Raw genomic sequence first — 16,146 nt, 5'->3', positions numbered from 1 at the left:
TTAGATGTGCACAAAGGAATAATCCATACAACAGCCTATGACAAACACTAAATTGGTGTAGACATCACTTCATTAAAGTGAAAAAAATTAGGAAGTAGTCATTAAACAATTAACTAGAAGAACATTTTATAAACACTTAATTTCTGTCATAAGGAGAGAGAATAAGTATGATCTGGATAAAAGATAAGTTGAAAACCTAAATTAGAGTAGAAAAATCTCAGGATTAGATAAAAAGGGAGTTAAGTGATGTAAGGGAAGATTTTAAGGTAATTAAAAATGCACTGATAGAATTTTATGCTCAATTGATTTATCTTTCATGTATAAAAAGAATATAAAAAATTCTCAGATTTTCAAAGGCTCAGAAAATATATATTTTCCAAACCCCTATAGAAAAAAACTTTATAAAGACATACTCCTTAACTGAAAGGTGATTTTTTTTAACTCTTAACACTTCAATAAAACAGCTGTGATGTCTGTTTTGCAAATTCAATTGTTAGTTGTAATCTTTACTTTACTTTAGTTTATCAATGGTAGTTGAAACAATTCATCACTATGTCCTTCTTGAAAATGTTTTTAACTCCATTTTTAGAACATCGTTCTTGGCTTTTCATTTATTTCACTGGCCACTCCTTAATTTCTTTTCCTGGTTTTTCCTCATATCTCTAGCTTCTAAGCATTGCACTATCACAGGGCTTAGTTTACCTGCAGTTACTCTTTGATGATCTCATCATTTTATATTTTAAATACTATAAGCAAGTAACTCCCAAATTTGTATCTTCAGCCTGGAACTTTCTCTGAACTCCAAGATTATATAGCCATCTTTGTGCTTGACATCTCCATCTGGATATTTAGCTAGCATCTTCAGTTTAACAAATACCAAAAACCTATTGATTTGCACCAAACCCCAACCCCTTCACCCAAAGTAGCTCTTTTTCAGTCTCTCTATGTACATAAATACTGACTTTTGCCTTCTAGTTCCTAAGAACAGAAACTACGGGGTTATTACTTGAAATCTTTCTCTTATAGCACATATCCATTCCATCAACAGATCCTTTACCTCTACTTTCAAAATATATAAAGAATCTGACCACTTTCTACCACTTCAATCACTACCATCAGATCTAAGCTTATATGATCATCTTTAGTTTGGATTTTTTAGCAACCTCCTATATGGTCTTACTTTAATTGTTGTTTCACTACAGTCTGTTCTAAAACTGAAACCAGAGAGAACTTTTTCAAAGTAAGTCATACCATGTCATTTCTTTGCTGAAAACCACACAACAGTTTTCTACTCAGGGTAAAAATTCAAAGCCTTTATGTAATGGCTTTAAAAGTCCTGCAAAATATGGCACCATCTATGACACTCTTCAGACCTTATCTCTTGGTGCTCTTCTTCTTGACCTTATCAGCTTATTTACTGTTTGTTGAACAAACTAAGCATGCTCCTGCCACAGGACCTTTGTAAATCTTGTTCCCTCTGCCTGGGAAGCTCTTCCCTCATATATCTATATGCCTAATTCCCTTGCTTTCTAAAAGTCTTCACTCAAATGCCTTATCAATGAGGCCCTTTTTCACCTTTCCTAGAAATTCTTGTACATCTATCTTGCTTATCCTACTTTTCTCCATAATATCTGTCACAATCATGTGTGTGTGTGTGTATATATGTATGTATGTATATGTATGTATATATATATCAAGAGTGTGTGAACTATAGCCAGTAGGCTAAATCTTAGCTATCACCTGTTTTTGTACATAAAGTTTTCTTGGAACACAGCTATGCCCAGTTTTTTATATATTGCCTATGGCTAGTTTTTCACTACAGTGGCAAAGTTGAGTGGTTGCAACAGAGACATGTGGCCTATAAAGCCTAAAACATTTACTATTTGGCCCTTTACAGAAAAAGGTTGCTGACTCTGATACACACTATGTATTTGCTTGTGTGTTTACTGCCTGTCTCTTTCCACAAGAAAGTAAGTCCTATGAGGGCAGATTATTTTTTTCACTGCTGCATCCTTTAGCACCTAGAATAGTACCTATCACAATTTAATAGGTGTTCAGTAACAATTGTTTAGGAACAATTACATGACAATGAAAGAAAATACATGATATGGACTAGTAATTAAAGCATATATTAAAGGATTTTAGGCTTTAAAGGCAAAAATTCCTCTAGATTATAAGCTGTTAATTGTGCATCATTATCATCTAAAAATAATTAACATGCTTTGAATTAACATGTTTCTAATTAAGAAAAGAGATTCCTGTGTAAAGATGGTAGAAAGAAGCTACAGAATTTCTCTCCTCTGTTATCTAATGATATGGTCTTCAACAGTTAAAAAAAAAGATAAGAACAGCAGAACCTGAAGAAAAAAAGAAAGCAAAACATTCATCAGCAGTAACTAGAAATAAGAAACAGGATAGAATCTCATGCCATATATTTCAAAAGATGATAGCCAACGAAAGAAACAGAAGATTTGCCAAAACATAGCATGGTGCCCAGCCCCTTTTATTTTATTTTACTCCCCAAAATCTTAATGTCAAAACTAATGATAATCTTAAGATTCATCATTAATACAATTAAATAGTAGAGGAATAGATGTATAGAGTCTCCGTAGGTTCTTCTTTTTCTTACTATATGAAAGGAGAAAAAGCTGCTGGGAAGAGATGACTGAAAGGTGAAAAAAATGAGGATTAGGGATGATTTCCTGGCAGATACAGAGGTTTCAGGATTCCTGAATTGAGGGAATGGTCTAAATTCCAAGGGCTATCTCCTTTTAGGAATGAGATATGTTCCCTCCCTGAGTAGTTAGTGTGAACCACCAAGAAAACATCAAAGATCTGAACCTAATTCCTGCAGCAAAAGACACATAAAAGCTACTCCAGCTGAATTGTCTCCCTCTCTTCCTATTCTTTGGCTATACTAAAAAACTCAGTTCTTTTTTTGTTCTTTTTTTTTTTTTTTTTTTTTTGCCATTTTTAAAGATTCAAATTATATTGTTTCCAGGTGATTTCTAGCATTTGATTTGCCTCTCAGGATAATTTCTCTCTCTCTCTCTCTCTCTCTCTCTCTCTCTCTCTCTCTCTCTCTCTCTTCTCTCTCCCTCTCTCTCTCCAGTAGCCTCTCTTCAGTCAAGAATGGGAGACAGAAAGGTTATAAATACACATCGGGAGAGAGGGAAGTTAACAAAAGTAACTAATTCACTTGGGCTAGGATATTTTAAAGTCACTGACTGTATTTTAAACAAAACCTAATGACATTTTTTGGTAAACTATTCTGGTAAAATAGTAAAGGCTTCCCAGAATAAGCACAAAATAATGCTTTCCAGTATTTTTGTCTCTAAAGGTGAAGACACTAAAGCTAAGGAAGTATTAATTTAATGTTGCACTTCTCAGAGCAAAAACAGATATAAAACCACACAGTTGCCAAGTTTATTAAACTAGCAAAATAATAAATATTATGTCTGGCAAGAACTCAGAATCAACTATTGGCAAAATTCCTTTAATGTGATACTTTTGGACTCTTATCGATGATATACAATAAGAAAGCACAGTTACTCTAACTACTCTTAACGTGTGCATGCTAAAAGATACTTGGACTTACAGTTGGATGAAACCTATGTGAAGAGTACGAATGAATGTTTTACTATTTATGAGGAAGAAGTGCTGGACAACTTCTTGGTTTATTTTTTTAATCATTGAAAATCCATGCTTAAAGAGGGGGAAATTTTTAAAATTTGGTTTATGGTTCTTCTAGGGGGCTAAAATATTTTCTGGAAGAGGTTTGTTGGAATCAGTATTGACAGAGTACAAGCAGAGTACAAGAAACAACATCACTATGCTAGTTTAAGAGTTGACACTTGAATATTATTTCTCATAGTCCATTATTTCCAGAGCACAGTTGTCTATAAACAATATAGACTTTGATCTTGATTCAGTTTTTAAAGGAAATGGTGAAAATTGTGCCTGTGATTGAATGTTGGTCCTTGGGTGTATTCTTCAGAATGCTGTGAAAATAAATGAGCAGTGAATACAAACCTCTTGTTTTCCAACTTGAAACATACTGACTGTCAAAAGGGAAGGTAGTCATGAATTTTTGAAATCAAGTATGAAATAAAAATATTTCTTCATGACTCTAAAAAAGACCATTTCTGTGATTTCAGAGGACGTGACCAAATGACATGTTTCAGTACCTTGAAGAACTTAAAAATGTCTCTCAGGACTAAATTATTACAAAGTTTAATGCCAAAAATAATATAGGACAAATAGGACAAATTTTAATGCAAAGAAGACTTAATTACTATGAGATGGACTCTTTCACAAATTAGGATATGTATTCTCTTTCCTCCATCTCCACCGAGAAAAAATAACCACTTCTAATGTGCAATCATTTCACTTTGGATACCTTTACCTCTATTAGAGTATTTATCACATTATATCAGATATTTTGGGATATTTACATCTCTCATTTGGACAGTGCATTCCTCAAAGGCTGGTGATTGGTGGCCCTCCCCAACAGAGGTATGCTGGTAAATTTTTCTGGGAATAAAAATGAATACAATTTACAAATAATAACATATACAATACTGTATTGTAAAATCCATATAGGCAATTGATTCTTATAGAATGTTTTGGTTGATTTTTTTTTTTTTTATACCAACTCTTCTTCTGTAGCCCTATCTGTAGTCAACCTATGGTTGTGCAATTGTCGAAGAATGTAGTTCCAACATACATAGTCATTGATTTTTTTGCCTAAGTAAAAGAGTAAGATGAAAATGAAATGACCTTACTTTTTATCAATGATGTGACTTCTCACTAACTTGTTGATAGTTTTAAAATATTAGAAGGTTATTGTTTTCCTATTTTTGTGCTATTTCAATGTAACGCTTTAAATTTAGTTTAACATTTTTTCCATTACTTTCTTAAGTCTAGACTATCAACAAAATATTGTTTATGCCCTGATTGGTAGTGTTGTTAACATTCCCACTGTGATCTATTTCAAGTTCCCAATGTGGTATCACTGATAATAGAGTTGGGGGAGAGATGGGCACACTACTATACAATTTCTTCTGCATACTGCAATGGACATTAATAACCTCAAGGACATTGATGATAGTAAACCATAATAAAGTAAGAAATGATATGTTGTGGGTATTTATTTGTTTTTAATACAATTTAAGTTTGAAAATACTTATTTTTGGGAGTAGCTGTGTTTAGCAACCAGCTTTCAAAATTCCTGAAAATTTAACTTCTGACTGCCATGTGCTTGTATGAGTAGGATTCAGTACATTGCTGCCCCCAGAACAGTCCCATGCATAATCTGCACAGCCTTATGTGACTGACTTGGGTGAGCAACATTTTGTTAATTGAGTTAATTCAATCAACTTAATTATATTCATTATTATGCCCTTGACTTTTATGGGGATTGCTATGAGAAAGACCATACAAATGATGTCTACACATTGCCTATAAGAGTGCTTCAAAACTTTGATGTTACTCCAATCTTTTAAGTTTGTCTTAATAAATTGATTACTTTCTTACCAGATAAGAATAGTGTCATATTTCCTCGTATTTTTTCTGTCTTGAAACTCACAGGTAAATTGTGTGCTTGATCACAATAACTGTTAGTATAGACCAATAACATTTTAAAACTTTAAAAAAAGATATATATGTACACACACACATATGTACGTATGTATACATATATACATACAATACACATACGTACAAACATATAAACACAATTTCAAATTAGGTTTTCTAAGGTACATTTGATAGGAAATATCAAATAAAGTCTTAATTTGTTTTCTTTATTTACCAGTTTTCAAAATAATGAGTTGGTTCTCTAGCATTCTTCAAAGGTGAACAATAGTTTTGGTTTTAAGTATCATTATGAACTCATATATTAAGATATATTTGTTATGTTTTAGTCCATTGAAATTATTCTTAACAAGTTCAAATTGTCTCATCTGTGGCCAGTAGGAGCCACTTCAAATTGGCTTCTTCAAATTGACTCTCAAGTCCTTTTTACATGACCCCAATAATCTTTCATAGTTTTCTTTCTTAATGGCATGATAGGGTATTCTAGACTTACCTTGGACATTTCCTATACCAAGTCTAGACTCAGCCTTTTATTCAAGGAATTCATTTCGGGGCAAATGGTGTTTAGTGACCATAACTGGATACATAAGTGTGTGCTTGTTGCTACTATAGTGGTCACCGTTTTTAGGCATTTACAGTGGGCAGAACTAAGAAATGTCTATTTTTAAATATAAAATGTGTAATGAGTGGCATTCTAACACATCCAGTTCAAATTCATGATCACAGAATTTTTATGTAAAAAACTCATTGATTTTACATCTGTTTCTTTTTTGTCCCACACCAAAAACATCAACTTAATGATCCATTTACTTCTTCTCAGACTATACATGTAATATGACAATAGCATTGCCAATTAATACCACAAAACTATGGTTAGTGATAACAATATAAGTTCCTATTTTGTTGTTGCTGCTTTAAAGTTCATTTTCTTAGTTTAAATCCTATGAGGAATATACTGTTAAATTGTGTTTGTATGTGGTTTTAAAAAATTACTGTGTTTAAAGTTACCTAGAATATTCTTTGCTGTATGGTTATGCCACTTACTCCATATACAGTTAAGTTCATCTATTTCATTTTGATGGGATTGCTTTTAAAATTTAATGTGTTTTTGTTTTATAATTATGTAATTTATTTTATATGGTTCCAAAATCACATCTATAAAACAAGTTTTATGAGAAAATTTCCTCCTATTCTATCTTTACTACCCTACTTCCCTTCCTTTTTACAGGTAACTGTGTGTTTTAAGTTTTTGACTTCCTTTTATTTAAAAAAAAGTGAGGACAGAGGGTATAGCTCAGGGCGTAGAGCGCATGCTAAGCATGCATGAGGTCCTGGTCAATCCTTAGCATCTTCATTGAAAAACTAACTAAATAAATAAACCTAATTACCTACCCCCTACAAAAAAAATTTTTTTAATTTAAAAAATAATTTTAAAATGAGGTAAATATATAGGTGAATGGTAGCATACGACAGATGTTTTCTCCACCTTGGTTTTTTTTACTTAGCAGTATACACTCAAGTTGACTGAATTACTTTTTACTACATACATTCCTCATTCCTTTTTAAAAATTGCATAGTACTCCACTGTATGTGTGTACCACAATTCAACCATTTCCCCATGATGGACATTAGGTTATTTCCAGATGTTAACCTAAAACAATAAACAACCAATTATTTTACCAGCAAAATTTGTTTATTTGGGAGCAGCGAAGACTTGCAATTCAGGACATGCAACTATGCGAACCACATGCAAGTCCGATAAAGAAAAGGAAAAACAGCTCTTTTATAAAGGAGAAGAGGAAGTAGGAAGAGGCTTTGAAAAACAAAAAGTCCGTTGGAGGAAACTGGAAGTTCATACTATAATGCTCTTAAGTGGCTGAATTGTGACAGTCTCCCCTTAGCTGAGGTGTTGCCAGGCAAGGAAGAGATCTTTCTTCCTCCTGCTGGCATTGGTAGTAAACTAGTGTCATTTCCAGTTGAAGGTGCACCGTATGCCTCTTTCCAACAGATTCCTGTTGGATCTGTACGGACCTTGATTGATACACGGGTGAGAGCTCCCTCATTTGGCCTTCGGACTCCATTTTAGTGAGGTTTTTCTTTATTAATTTTCACACAGACTTTTGCTATAAGAAACAATGCTTCAATGAATAACTTCTTATACACCTATTTTATTTTTTTTATCAGTGTTGGTCAGATTCTTGGAAGTGGGATTTGCTAGTCAAAAAAATAAATGCATATTTAACTTTGCTATATACCATCAAATTCTCTCTTGTTGGGGTTTTTCTATTTTTCACTCTAACAAGCAATATTTGAGAGTATTCCTTTTCCCCACAACTGCCTCTCTAACAGGCTGTGTTGTGAAACTTTTGGATTTTTGCCAATTTGTTGGGTGAGACATAGTATCTCAGTGATTCTTAATTTGCATTTCTCTTATGAACAAGGTTGAGAATAATTCTATTTAAGGGACATTTGCATTTCTTTTTCTGTGAAATGTCTGTTCATATATCTTGCCATTTTCTATCAGGGTGGTGTTGTTTTATTCATTTTTAGATACTCTTTATATGTAGGTTATTAAAGTGTCTCTTATGTAAGTTACAGATTCTTTTCACAGTTTTTCATTTGTCGTTTTACTTATTTGCAGTATTTTTTTTGGCCATACAAAACCTTTTTATGTATTGATATTTACTGATATTTTACTTTATTGCATCTAGTTTTGACCATTGCTAGGAACATTTTCCCTATTCTCCAATTATAGAGGAATTGACCCCAAATTTTTCCCAGTACTTGTGTGGTGTGGTTCAAATTTTTATATTTAAATATCTGATCTTTTTGAAACTTATTCTTGGAATAAATCCAAATTCATGTTTTTCCTTATGACTACCCAGTTATTCCAACACCACTTATGAAAAAGTTCATCTTGTCTTCACTGTTTTGAGAAGTATCTTTTATCTAGGTTAAATTTCCATATGCACTTGGGTCAATTTCTCAATTCTCTATTGTTTATTGGTCTTTTTTTTTTTTTCACGTGCCAATGCCAACTGCTAAGTTATAAAGGCTTCATAGCATATTTTAGTATCTGATATGATACCCTCCACCTACTCCCAAAGGTCTTCTATTTCAGGGTTTTCTGGGTTTTTCTTGTTTTTTATTCCAAATGAATTTATAATCAACTTGTGCTTGTAATAGTGTTCTTAATCAGCAGTGTTTTATCAGAAGCATGGTCAGAGTTTTTAAAAGAGAAAATAAATACTTGGCCCCTACCCCAGACCTAGCCTACCTCTACATATTTGACCTGGGTATGTAAATTTTAAAAAGCTCTCCAGTTAATTATAATAATCCCATTTAAAAATGACTATAAAGCATAAATTCAAGTTCTAATTCCAGACTACTTTATAGTTTGTTTTCCCTTATGTATTCTGGACCTTACTTAATTATTCCAGCATTTACCTAGTTCTCTAAGCCAGCAATTTCTCTGGTTTTCCTTTAGTCCTTCCTCTCCCTTAACTTTCTGTTTTCAGTTCATCACCAAATCCACATTTTACCTGAAAAATATCTAGCTTTAAACCTCTAATACCACTATTTTTTTTAAACCATTTTTCTCATAGGCTGTTAAGCCGTTTCTTCATACTGCAGTCTTTTACCTATACAGTTATTTTTCCCTAAAAATAAGGTTGATCATGTCACTTCTTAGCTGACCGTTGTTGGCTCTCAGGATGAATTCAACCATGGTACATTAGTCCTTTCATTTTCAGGTCCTAGTCTTCTTTTCCTCCTCTGTCCCTGTTACTCCATACCTCACACTGAATATTCCAGTTGCACTGAATTTCTCGTTAGTGGATGGACATCAGACCTAGTAGCTCTTTGTATTTAAACTTAAGGTTTCTTTCACTTAGAATCTGCACCGCCCTCCCCCTACTTCTTTGCCTGGTAAGCTCTCAGCATTTGAGATGCAGTTCAAATGGCTTTTCTTTGATAAAGCTTTTTACAGACTCCCAGTCAGAATTAGTTGCCCCATCCTCTTTATTCTCGCAAAACTTTATTATTTGTATTTTTATAATGTGATTTTTGTAAGTCTCTAATCTCCCAGGAATTTCACACTTTCAACATCAACCAGAACGTGAGCTTTTCATGTTTTTCCAGCCTCTAGCAGAGTGCATAGTATATAGCAAGCACTCAAATGTTTGTTCAGTGAATGAAAACAAATAAAGCTTCATTAGTCTGTACCGATTGAAACAGAAACAAGACATGACAGTGGCCAGCTTGTTCTACTATTAAGTTCTCTCATTCGTTTGGCTTTTTGTAGTCAGCCTAGACTTTGTTCTCTGTACATGGTAATTTCTTACTCTTTGAAGGTCCATGTACAATACCTATAGTGGTAAATTAGATACTTGTCCATCTTTATATCTACCTATTTAAAAAGTTCTGTCTTGGTCTTAAAAATAGATTATGCTTGATGGAGGAAAGTGCAAAAATATAGTCTATAGTGGTGGAATAGTTAGTTTATGGAATAGGTATATAACATACAGAATTTCAGAAATAATTAACAGTAATATTGGAAAAGATCTGTTCGATCATTAAATTCTTTTACAGTTCTGTACATGATCAAGTACTAATTTAGATGATAATCTTAAGCAGAAGACTAGGTGCTATGGGATACAAGTTATTTTATAACTTGTAATTGTTTTCTCTTTTTTTCCCCCTCAACTCTATGACTATGTTGTCATCTCTAAAACAATCAAGTGTGATAACATGAAAAAAAGGGAAAGAACCATATTAAAAAATAATTTAAGTTCAAATTCTTAGTAAGTGTGTATCAAATACTGGAGTAATCCAGTTTAAAATTTTTAGTATATCACTATTTTAAAAAATCATTTTTAAAAGTATAAATTGGATAATTAATTATTGCCAAATAAAACCAAATTATTTTAAAGATATTTTAATATAAAAATTGAAGCTTTTATTTTTTTATTGAAATACATAAATTCATTTTATGAATTTTAGGTATCATCTGTGTGAGTTTTTCATTTGTCAACTATTTTAATAATTTCCATTCAGCGGTTTTCACCTGTGAGAATGTTGCAAAAATGTTTTCCAAACTGTATGAAGAGCCTTTGATGATAATATAGTTCTTAAATATTTTAAAGACACCAAAATCAAGTTCTTTATTATTACCACTTTTATCCTTTATTCCAACTTTTGATGACACAAAGTCTTAGTTTGTTATGTTACTTCATCATTCAACCAAGGAAAAGACAACTTTGTGTTATTATGACTCCAATTTAAAATTATACACACACACACAGTCTTTAAATTTTTTTTTGAACTTTGGTTCTAAAATCACCTAGGGGAATGATAGGAATTTTTAATGTGAATTTTTATATAAGTTAATCACTTTCATTATCTACGTATCACTTTTCTATTGATTAGGCACATATGCCAAATTTAAATTACTAAATGAGTTTTATTATGTCAAATAGTTTTCCCCACAGGTTTTTTTTTTCCTAAAAACTAAGTAATGTAAATTACATATTTTTATGAAACTTGTTTGGGAAACCCATGTGGCATCGTCAAATGCATATTATTTCAAAATATTATTGGAACCAAAAATTGAACCATGCTTTGCAGTATATTGTTTAAAATATTTAAGTAAAAGATATATCCTTAGTTATTCAATTTATTCCAGTGTGCCACTTTATTTCAAGAGAAATGTTTTAAGGGAATTCTTTATGAAAATTGAGACAACTTGAATCTAGGCCTTTTTTTTCATCCTTTCAAAATTGATTATTTTCAACAGTAATGCTAGTGATTAGGCAAAATGCCAGAAATGGCTTGTTGAAATATTAATATTAAAATACTTTATATATAAAAATACCAGTGAGCTGCCTTGTTTACATCTAAGTATTTTAAAATACTGTTTTGAGTAATGACCACTATTATATAAAAATGCATGAAATTTTTTGCATGTTACTATTCTAAAGTAATATCCAAATGCTAGTTTTCCATACTTACATTGTAATCTATATTTTTCTTCTGGAACATTAATAGTAAATTTTGATATTGTGGAACTGTTCACCCAGTCATACATGTACAGAGCTTGGCCTCTGAGCTAATTAAAAATGAGTTAATAATATATTATAAGGAAATTATTGTCCTTATTACAGTTATTAGGTAGTTACTCAAATTATAGCTTCAAAGGAATGCAGAGCATGGAAAACTCAGGATTAAATTATGCATTTGAACCTTAGGCCAGCTTTTACTGTAGAGACAGTTTTCTGCTAAGAGAGAAATTGTATGTCATTGAAATTAAATGCTTTTCTGGGGATGGAAGGTTCCAGTTTTTAATGAAATTACTGAGTGTGGTGTAGTGAAATGATTAAAATCTGTATTCCGGGAATGTGGCAGGGAAAAAAATCAATAAGTGCTAGCACAGCTTTGCTGCTCAATGTGATTCCTGAGAATGAAATAAACTACTACAAAAATAATAATTAAAAACATATCAGCACATTAATTTATTTAGCATCAGTCTCCTGAGACATCATCTTCACTAATTTTTAGCATACATTTTACTATGTAATGAGCAGCCTTCTTTTCAGATATCCCTATTAGACAGGCAGTATTTCTGCCCTTCCCCCAGTGCTCCTGCATTGCAATCATTGTACTTGCACTTATTATGTTACAAATGACCGAGGTAAGGCTGACATTCTCAGCGCATGCAAAAAGACCTAGTCTGCCAAGCTTTTTTTTTTCCTAATGAAGCAGCTTTGTGAAATCTCCCCATGTGTTAATACTAATGAAGATCCTCCAGCACAATTAAAATCACAGCCAGTGGCTGAAGAGGAAACATAAAACAATAGCATCTTTTAAGATACATTTATCCACACATGCATGTACAAAATATACATATATGGTCAAATTATTCTTCTACAGCTTGCCTTTCACTTGATCTTCATCCTGAAAATTAAATTATGCAATTTTAAATCATACGAACTTTTGAGACTTTAATGTGTTGCAGGGGGAACATACTACCTCAATGAAAAAATTTTAATTATATATCTTCTTTGGTAATAAAGCATTACCGAGATTAAGGCCTTAAAAAAATCATTTTTAAGGAGCCTAAGGGGTGGTGTGCTGTAGGAGGGAATGAGGTGTACTTCACCTTTAGTTTAACTTTATTGGTTTCAGGATGTTGAAATTGGTGGGGGAATATGGAAGGGTGAAAAACAGAGTTGGAAGAGATTCTGCCGGTAGACAAATAACATACCTCCTGTGTAGTTTAAAGATGGAGCAATGGGTTACCCAGCCTTAACTTGGTTTTTTTAAAGTCTTCTAATTCCTACAATTAGTTATCCTCCTTTTTTTGCCATCTCAGAAATTGGGGTGGGGGGTACTAATGAGGTTACCTTTTACAGTTTTAACTTACAACTTTAAAATGATTTACTATTTTAATGTTTTATTTAAATTTTAACAAAATGCATAAACATTACAGCCAACAAAACTTGCCCGTGTTAGGGTAGTAGCGTCTTAATCCCCGGACCATTTTGCGTCCTGCTTTTTATTTTGAGTTCCAAACATCCACGAATTCTTGGCATATTAAATTAGTTGGCTTTTAGACTTCAGCCGAATTTTGAGTTTACGGACAAAAAAAAGTTCAGGTGTAAATGGTTAATCTATGCTCCCTATCCGCCAGTGTACTTTTTTTTAAAATTACGGTTTCAATCCTATTTTCTGTCTTCTCTACTTTTAAAAGCAAAACAAAACATTTGAGTTCCTTAACTTTTTCCTGGGACAAGGAACGGTGCAAACTCAAAGCTACAGTATTCTTAGGAGGAAGAAGCAACCCCCTCCCTCCCTTGGCTACTTTAGGAGCTGATAGGTCATTTATTATTGGAACTGAAATGGTATAAACAATTCTCTCTTTTTTCCCTTGTTAACAGCAACTTTCATTGTTAGAGAGAGGAGAGAGAGAGAAGCCTTGTTGGTTGACGTCACTTGGTTCATGAAGCCTTCGCCTAGAAGTGAAGCTGCTGAACAAACCTTGAGAAGAATCATCTCCTGCTTCAATCTGCTCCTGGATAGGAACTAATCAGAGAGAGAGAGGCGGAAGACGGAGAAGGAGGGAGTCCAGGGCTTTCCCGATCACAAATCTCACCTCCACTCCAACTCTCTTTATACTTTTATTGCAAAAATAATAACAGAAATAAGGAGGCGGTGGGGTTTCCAAAAACAAAAATCATAACCTTCAACCATCTGGGAAAGACAAAAATCGCATCCACTGCAACTCTCAGTTCGAAAGTAAAGGTGAGTTTAAAATCCTCGGGTATGAGGGGTGCGGGTGAGGATGAATATTCCAAATGTTGTAAAGCCGGTTGAAACAGAAAAGGAGAAACTACGCTCTTGCGAGCGGGGAATACTCCGGAGTTGCTTATCTCGAGGCGCTCGCCCTGCCCGCCCTGCTCGCCCTGCCGCGGCTGTTTACCCTCGCCGGTCCGTGTGTCTCTTTGTTGTGCTGGCTGGAAGGCTGGGGTGGTGCTCGGGGTCCCGAGTGCAGTTTAGGGGAGGAAGACGCGGAGATGTGCGGTCCTGGGTGGGAGGTGGGGTGTGCGGTCTCAGGAGAATGTAAACTTTATTCCTAGCTGCCAGTGCGGGACTTCGGTCTAGCAGGGCCGCGGGCCGTGCCTCCCTCGGCGCGGGCGGACGCTGCCGCCTCGAGTCCGTCTCCTTTGTGCCGGCCGCCCTGCTCGGCCGCCCCGGCTTCGCGTCTCCTTCTTCCTCCCTTCGGTTTCCAGCGCTCAGGTCGCCGCCAACAGTTTGGCTTCTCAAAATACAACCTCTGGCACTCCTGCGATCGAGGTTCCTACCCGGGAATATCCGCTGCTCCCCCCATCCCCGCCGGGGTAGTTTCAAGATACCCCCCACCCCCCAGTCCGCCTACTGCTGCCCTTTTTTTTTGCCTCCGCCCCCTCTTCCCTCTAGGACTGATTAGCTGCGCCTACCCCCACCCCCCCCAACCCGCAATTCGGGCCTCTTTTGCTCTCTCTCCCAGAGTATCTTGGAGCTCTGGAGTTTTCAGAAAGTGAACTGGGGGGTGGCGTGGGAGTGGGGGCAGGTGGGACTGGGAAAAGATCCAGATACCTGGGAAGGTCTTTTTCAGTACACAGAGGGTTAGAGGAGCATAGCTTTTCCTACAGTAATGTCTGTCTCCTAGCAGTCCTTCCCCGGGAGCTGCCTTCTGCTCTCAACTCTTCTTCGCTCTTTTAATCTTCTCGTCGCTCCCCCTCCCCCCCTTCCCTTTTGCGGCTCCTCTCCCCTTAAAGTAGTTCCATGAACCCCAGAACTGAGACTTAGGAAACGAAGGAAGTGTTTGGAGAGTCAGAGCTGGCCCTGCTGTTTGGGAGATTTCCCCTTCTTTTCTCTCCCTCTGTATTTATCTTTTGTGTGTTGCTTCCTTATAAAGAGAGAAGCAGCTGCAGCCCTTGGCCGAGTTGTTGAAATTTATCCCTTTGTGTATATTACAATATCCTCCATTTTTTCCCCTGCCCTCTAAACAACAAGCGTTTCGCCATCTTGGGCAATTTTTATTCCCAAGTCTCTCTTTTTTTTATTTTTTAAGGAATGAAAAGAAACCTTAGAAAGTCAAAAAGTGTGTCTGGGTAAGACTCAAAGTTTAGGGAATGTTCAGGGGGCCCAGTGACGTCATGTAAACTTTATCGAGGAATTTTCCCAGGAGTAAGTTTTTCGCTTAATTTTTTTCCTGTTTTAAGGGACCATGTAAAGTACCATGTAACTTACAGGTTAACATTAAGCTGTGCTGCTTATTTTTGTGTTCTGCTCTCAAAATGAAGCCTCAGTGTCTGCAGATTTTATGTTTTGGTAACAGGTGGAAAATAATGTGCAAAAAATGGTGTAAACTTTTATAGTGTTCTTTAGTATTCACCTAGCTTTTGTCTCCATGTTTTTTTTATTCTTTAATGGATTCAAATATTTTTAGTCAGCGTATGTCCTTTCTTACTTACTCCACTTTCTTCTGTGGATTTTTCTTTAATCAGCTTGGTTAATATTTACGTATACTTATTTTAGATGACCTAGATCCCCTTTTGTAATTAAATGTTTTTTTTTAACATATTTCTTTACATTTTGAAAAGATGTAACTATTGAAAATATTGGAGATGCTGGATACTTTAAAAATTTAGTAGCAGATACTAAGTAAAACGATTGGTAAAAATGTAGTTAGTATTCAAAAGGCAGAATTGATTTTAAAATATATTTTATAACATCAAGCTACACGCTCTTTGTCTGCCATTATAAAAAGATAAACGAAAAACGTGTTTTAATATGCTTGTCTAAAATAGTTCTTCACCTCACTAAAGTTTGGTTGGTCACGTGACAAAACTTAATGATACACTGGCTGGTATATGACTAAGAGGCACTGTAAATTGAATGGAAAACTGGAATTCTGTCTCCTGTAGTCATTTTCAGTCAGCATGTTTACTTCTAACAAGGACATGAAACTGTCTGTATTTAATTTGCATTCTCTTTGTCTTCTGGGTTGGG

The 16,146-nt window shown here is 34.7% G+C and overlaps 1 protein-coding gene across 22 annotated transcripts in view; it reads left to right on the top strand.

Moving 5' to 3' along the window:
- Nucleotides 1-16,146, top strand: part of BAZ2B (bromodomain adjacent to zinc finger domain 2B) — a 290,518-nt gene that overhangs the window by 39,685 nt on the left and 234,687 nt on the right. For 19 of the 22 annotated variants that reach the window (XM_074363744.1, XM_074363758.1, XM_074363757.1 and 16 more), the window contains exon 1: nucleotides 13,364-13,893. The gene's annotated coding sequence lies outside the window, so the exon portion shown is untranslated. Of the gene's footprint in view, nucleotides 1-13,363; nucleotides 13,894-14,622; nucleotides 15,322-16,146 lie in introns of those variants that run through there. The other 3 variants (XM_074363742.1, XM_074363741.1, XM_074363746.1) reach the window with 2 other exon arrangements.

The sequence above is a fragment of the Camelus bactrianus genome, chromosome 5, assembly GCF_048773025.1.
Source record: "Camelus bactrianus isolate YW-2024 breed Bactrian camel chromosome 5, ASM4877302v1, whole genome shotgun sequence".
NCBI lineage: Eukaryota > Metazoa > Chordata > Mammalia > Artiodactyla > Camelidae > Camelus > Camelus bactrianus.
This window is presented reverse-complemented; position numbering and strand designations above follow the sequence as displayed.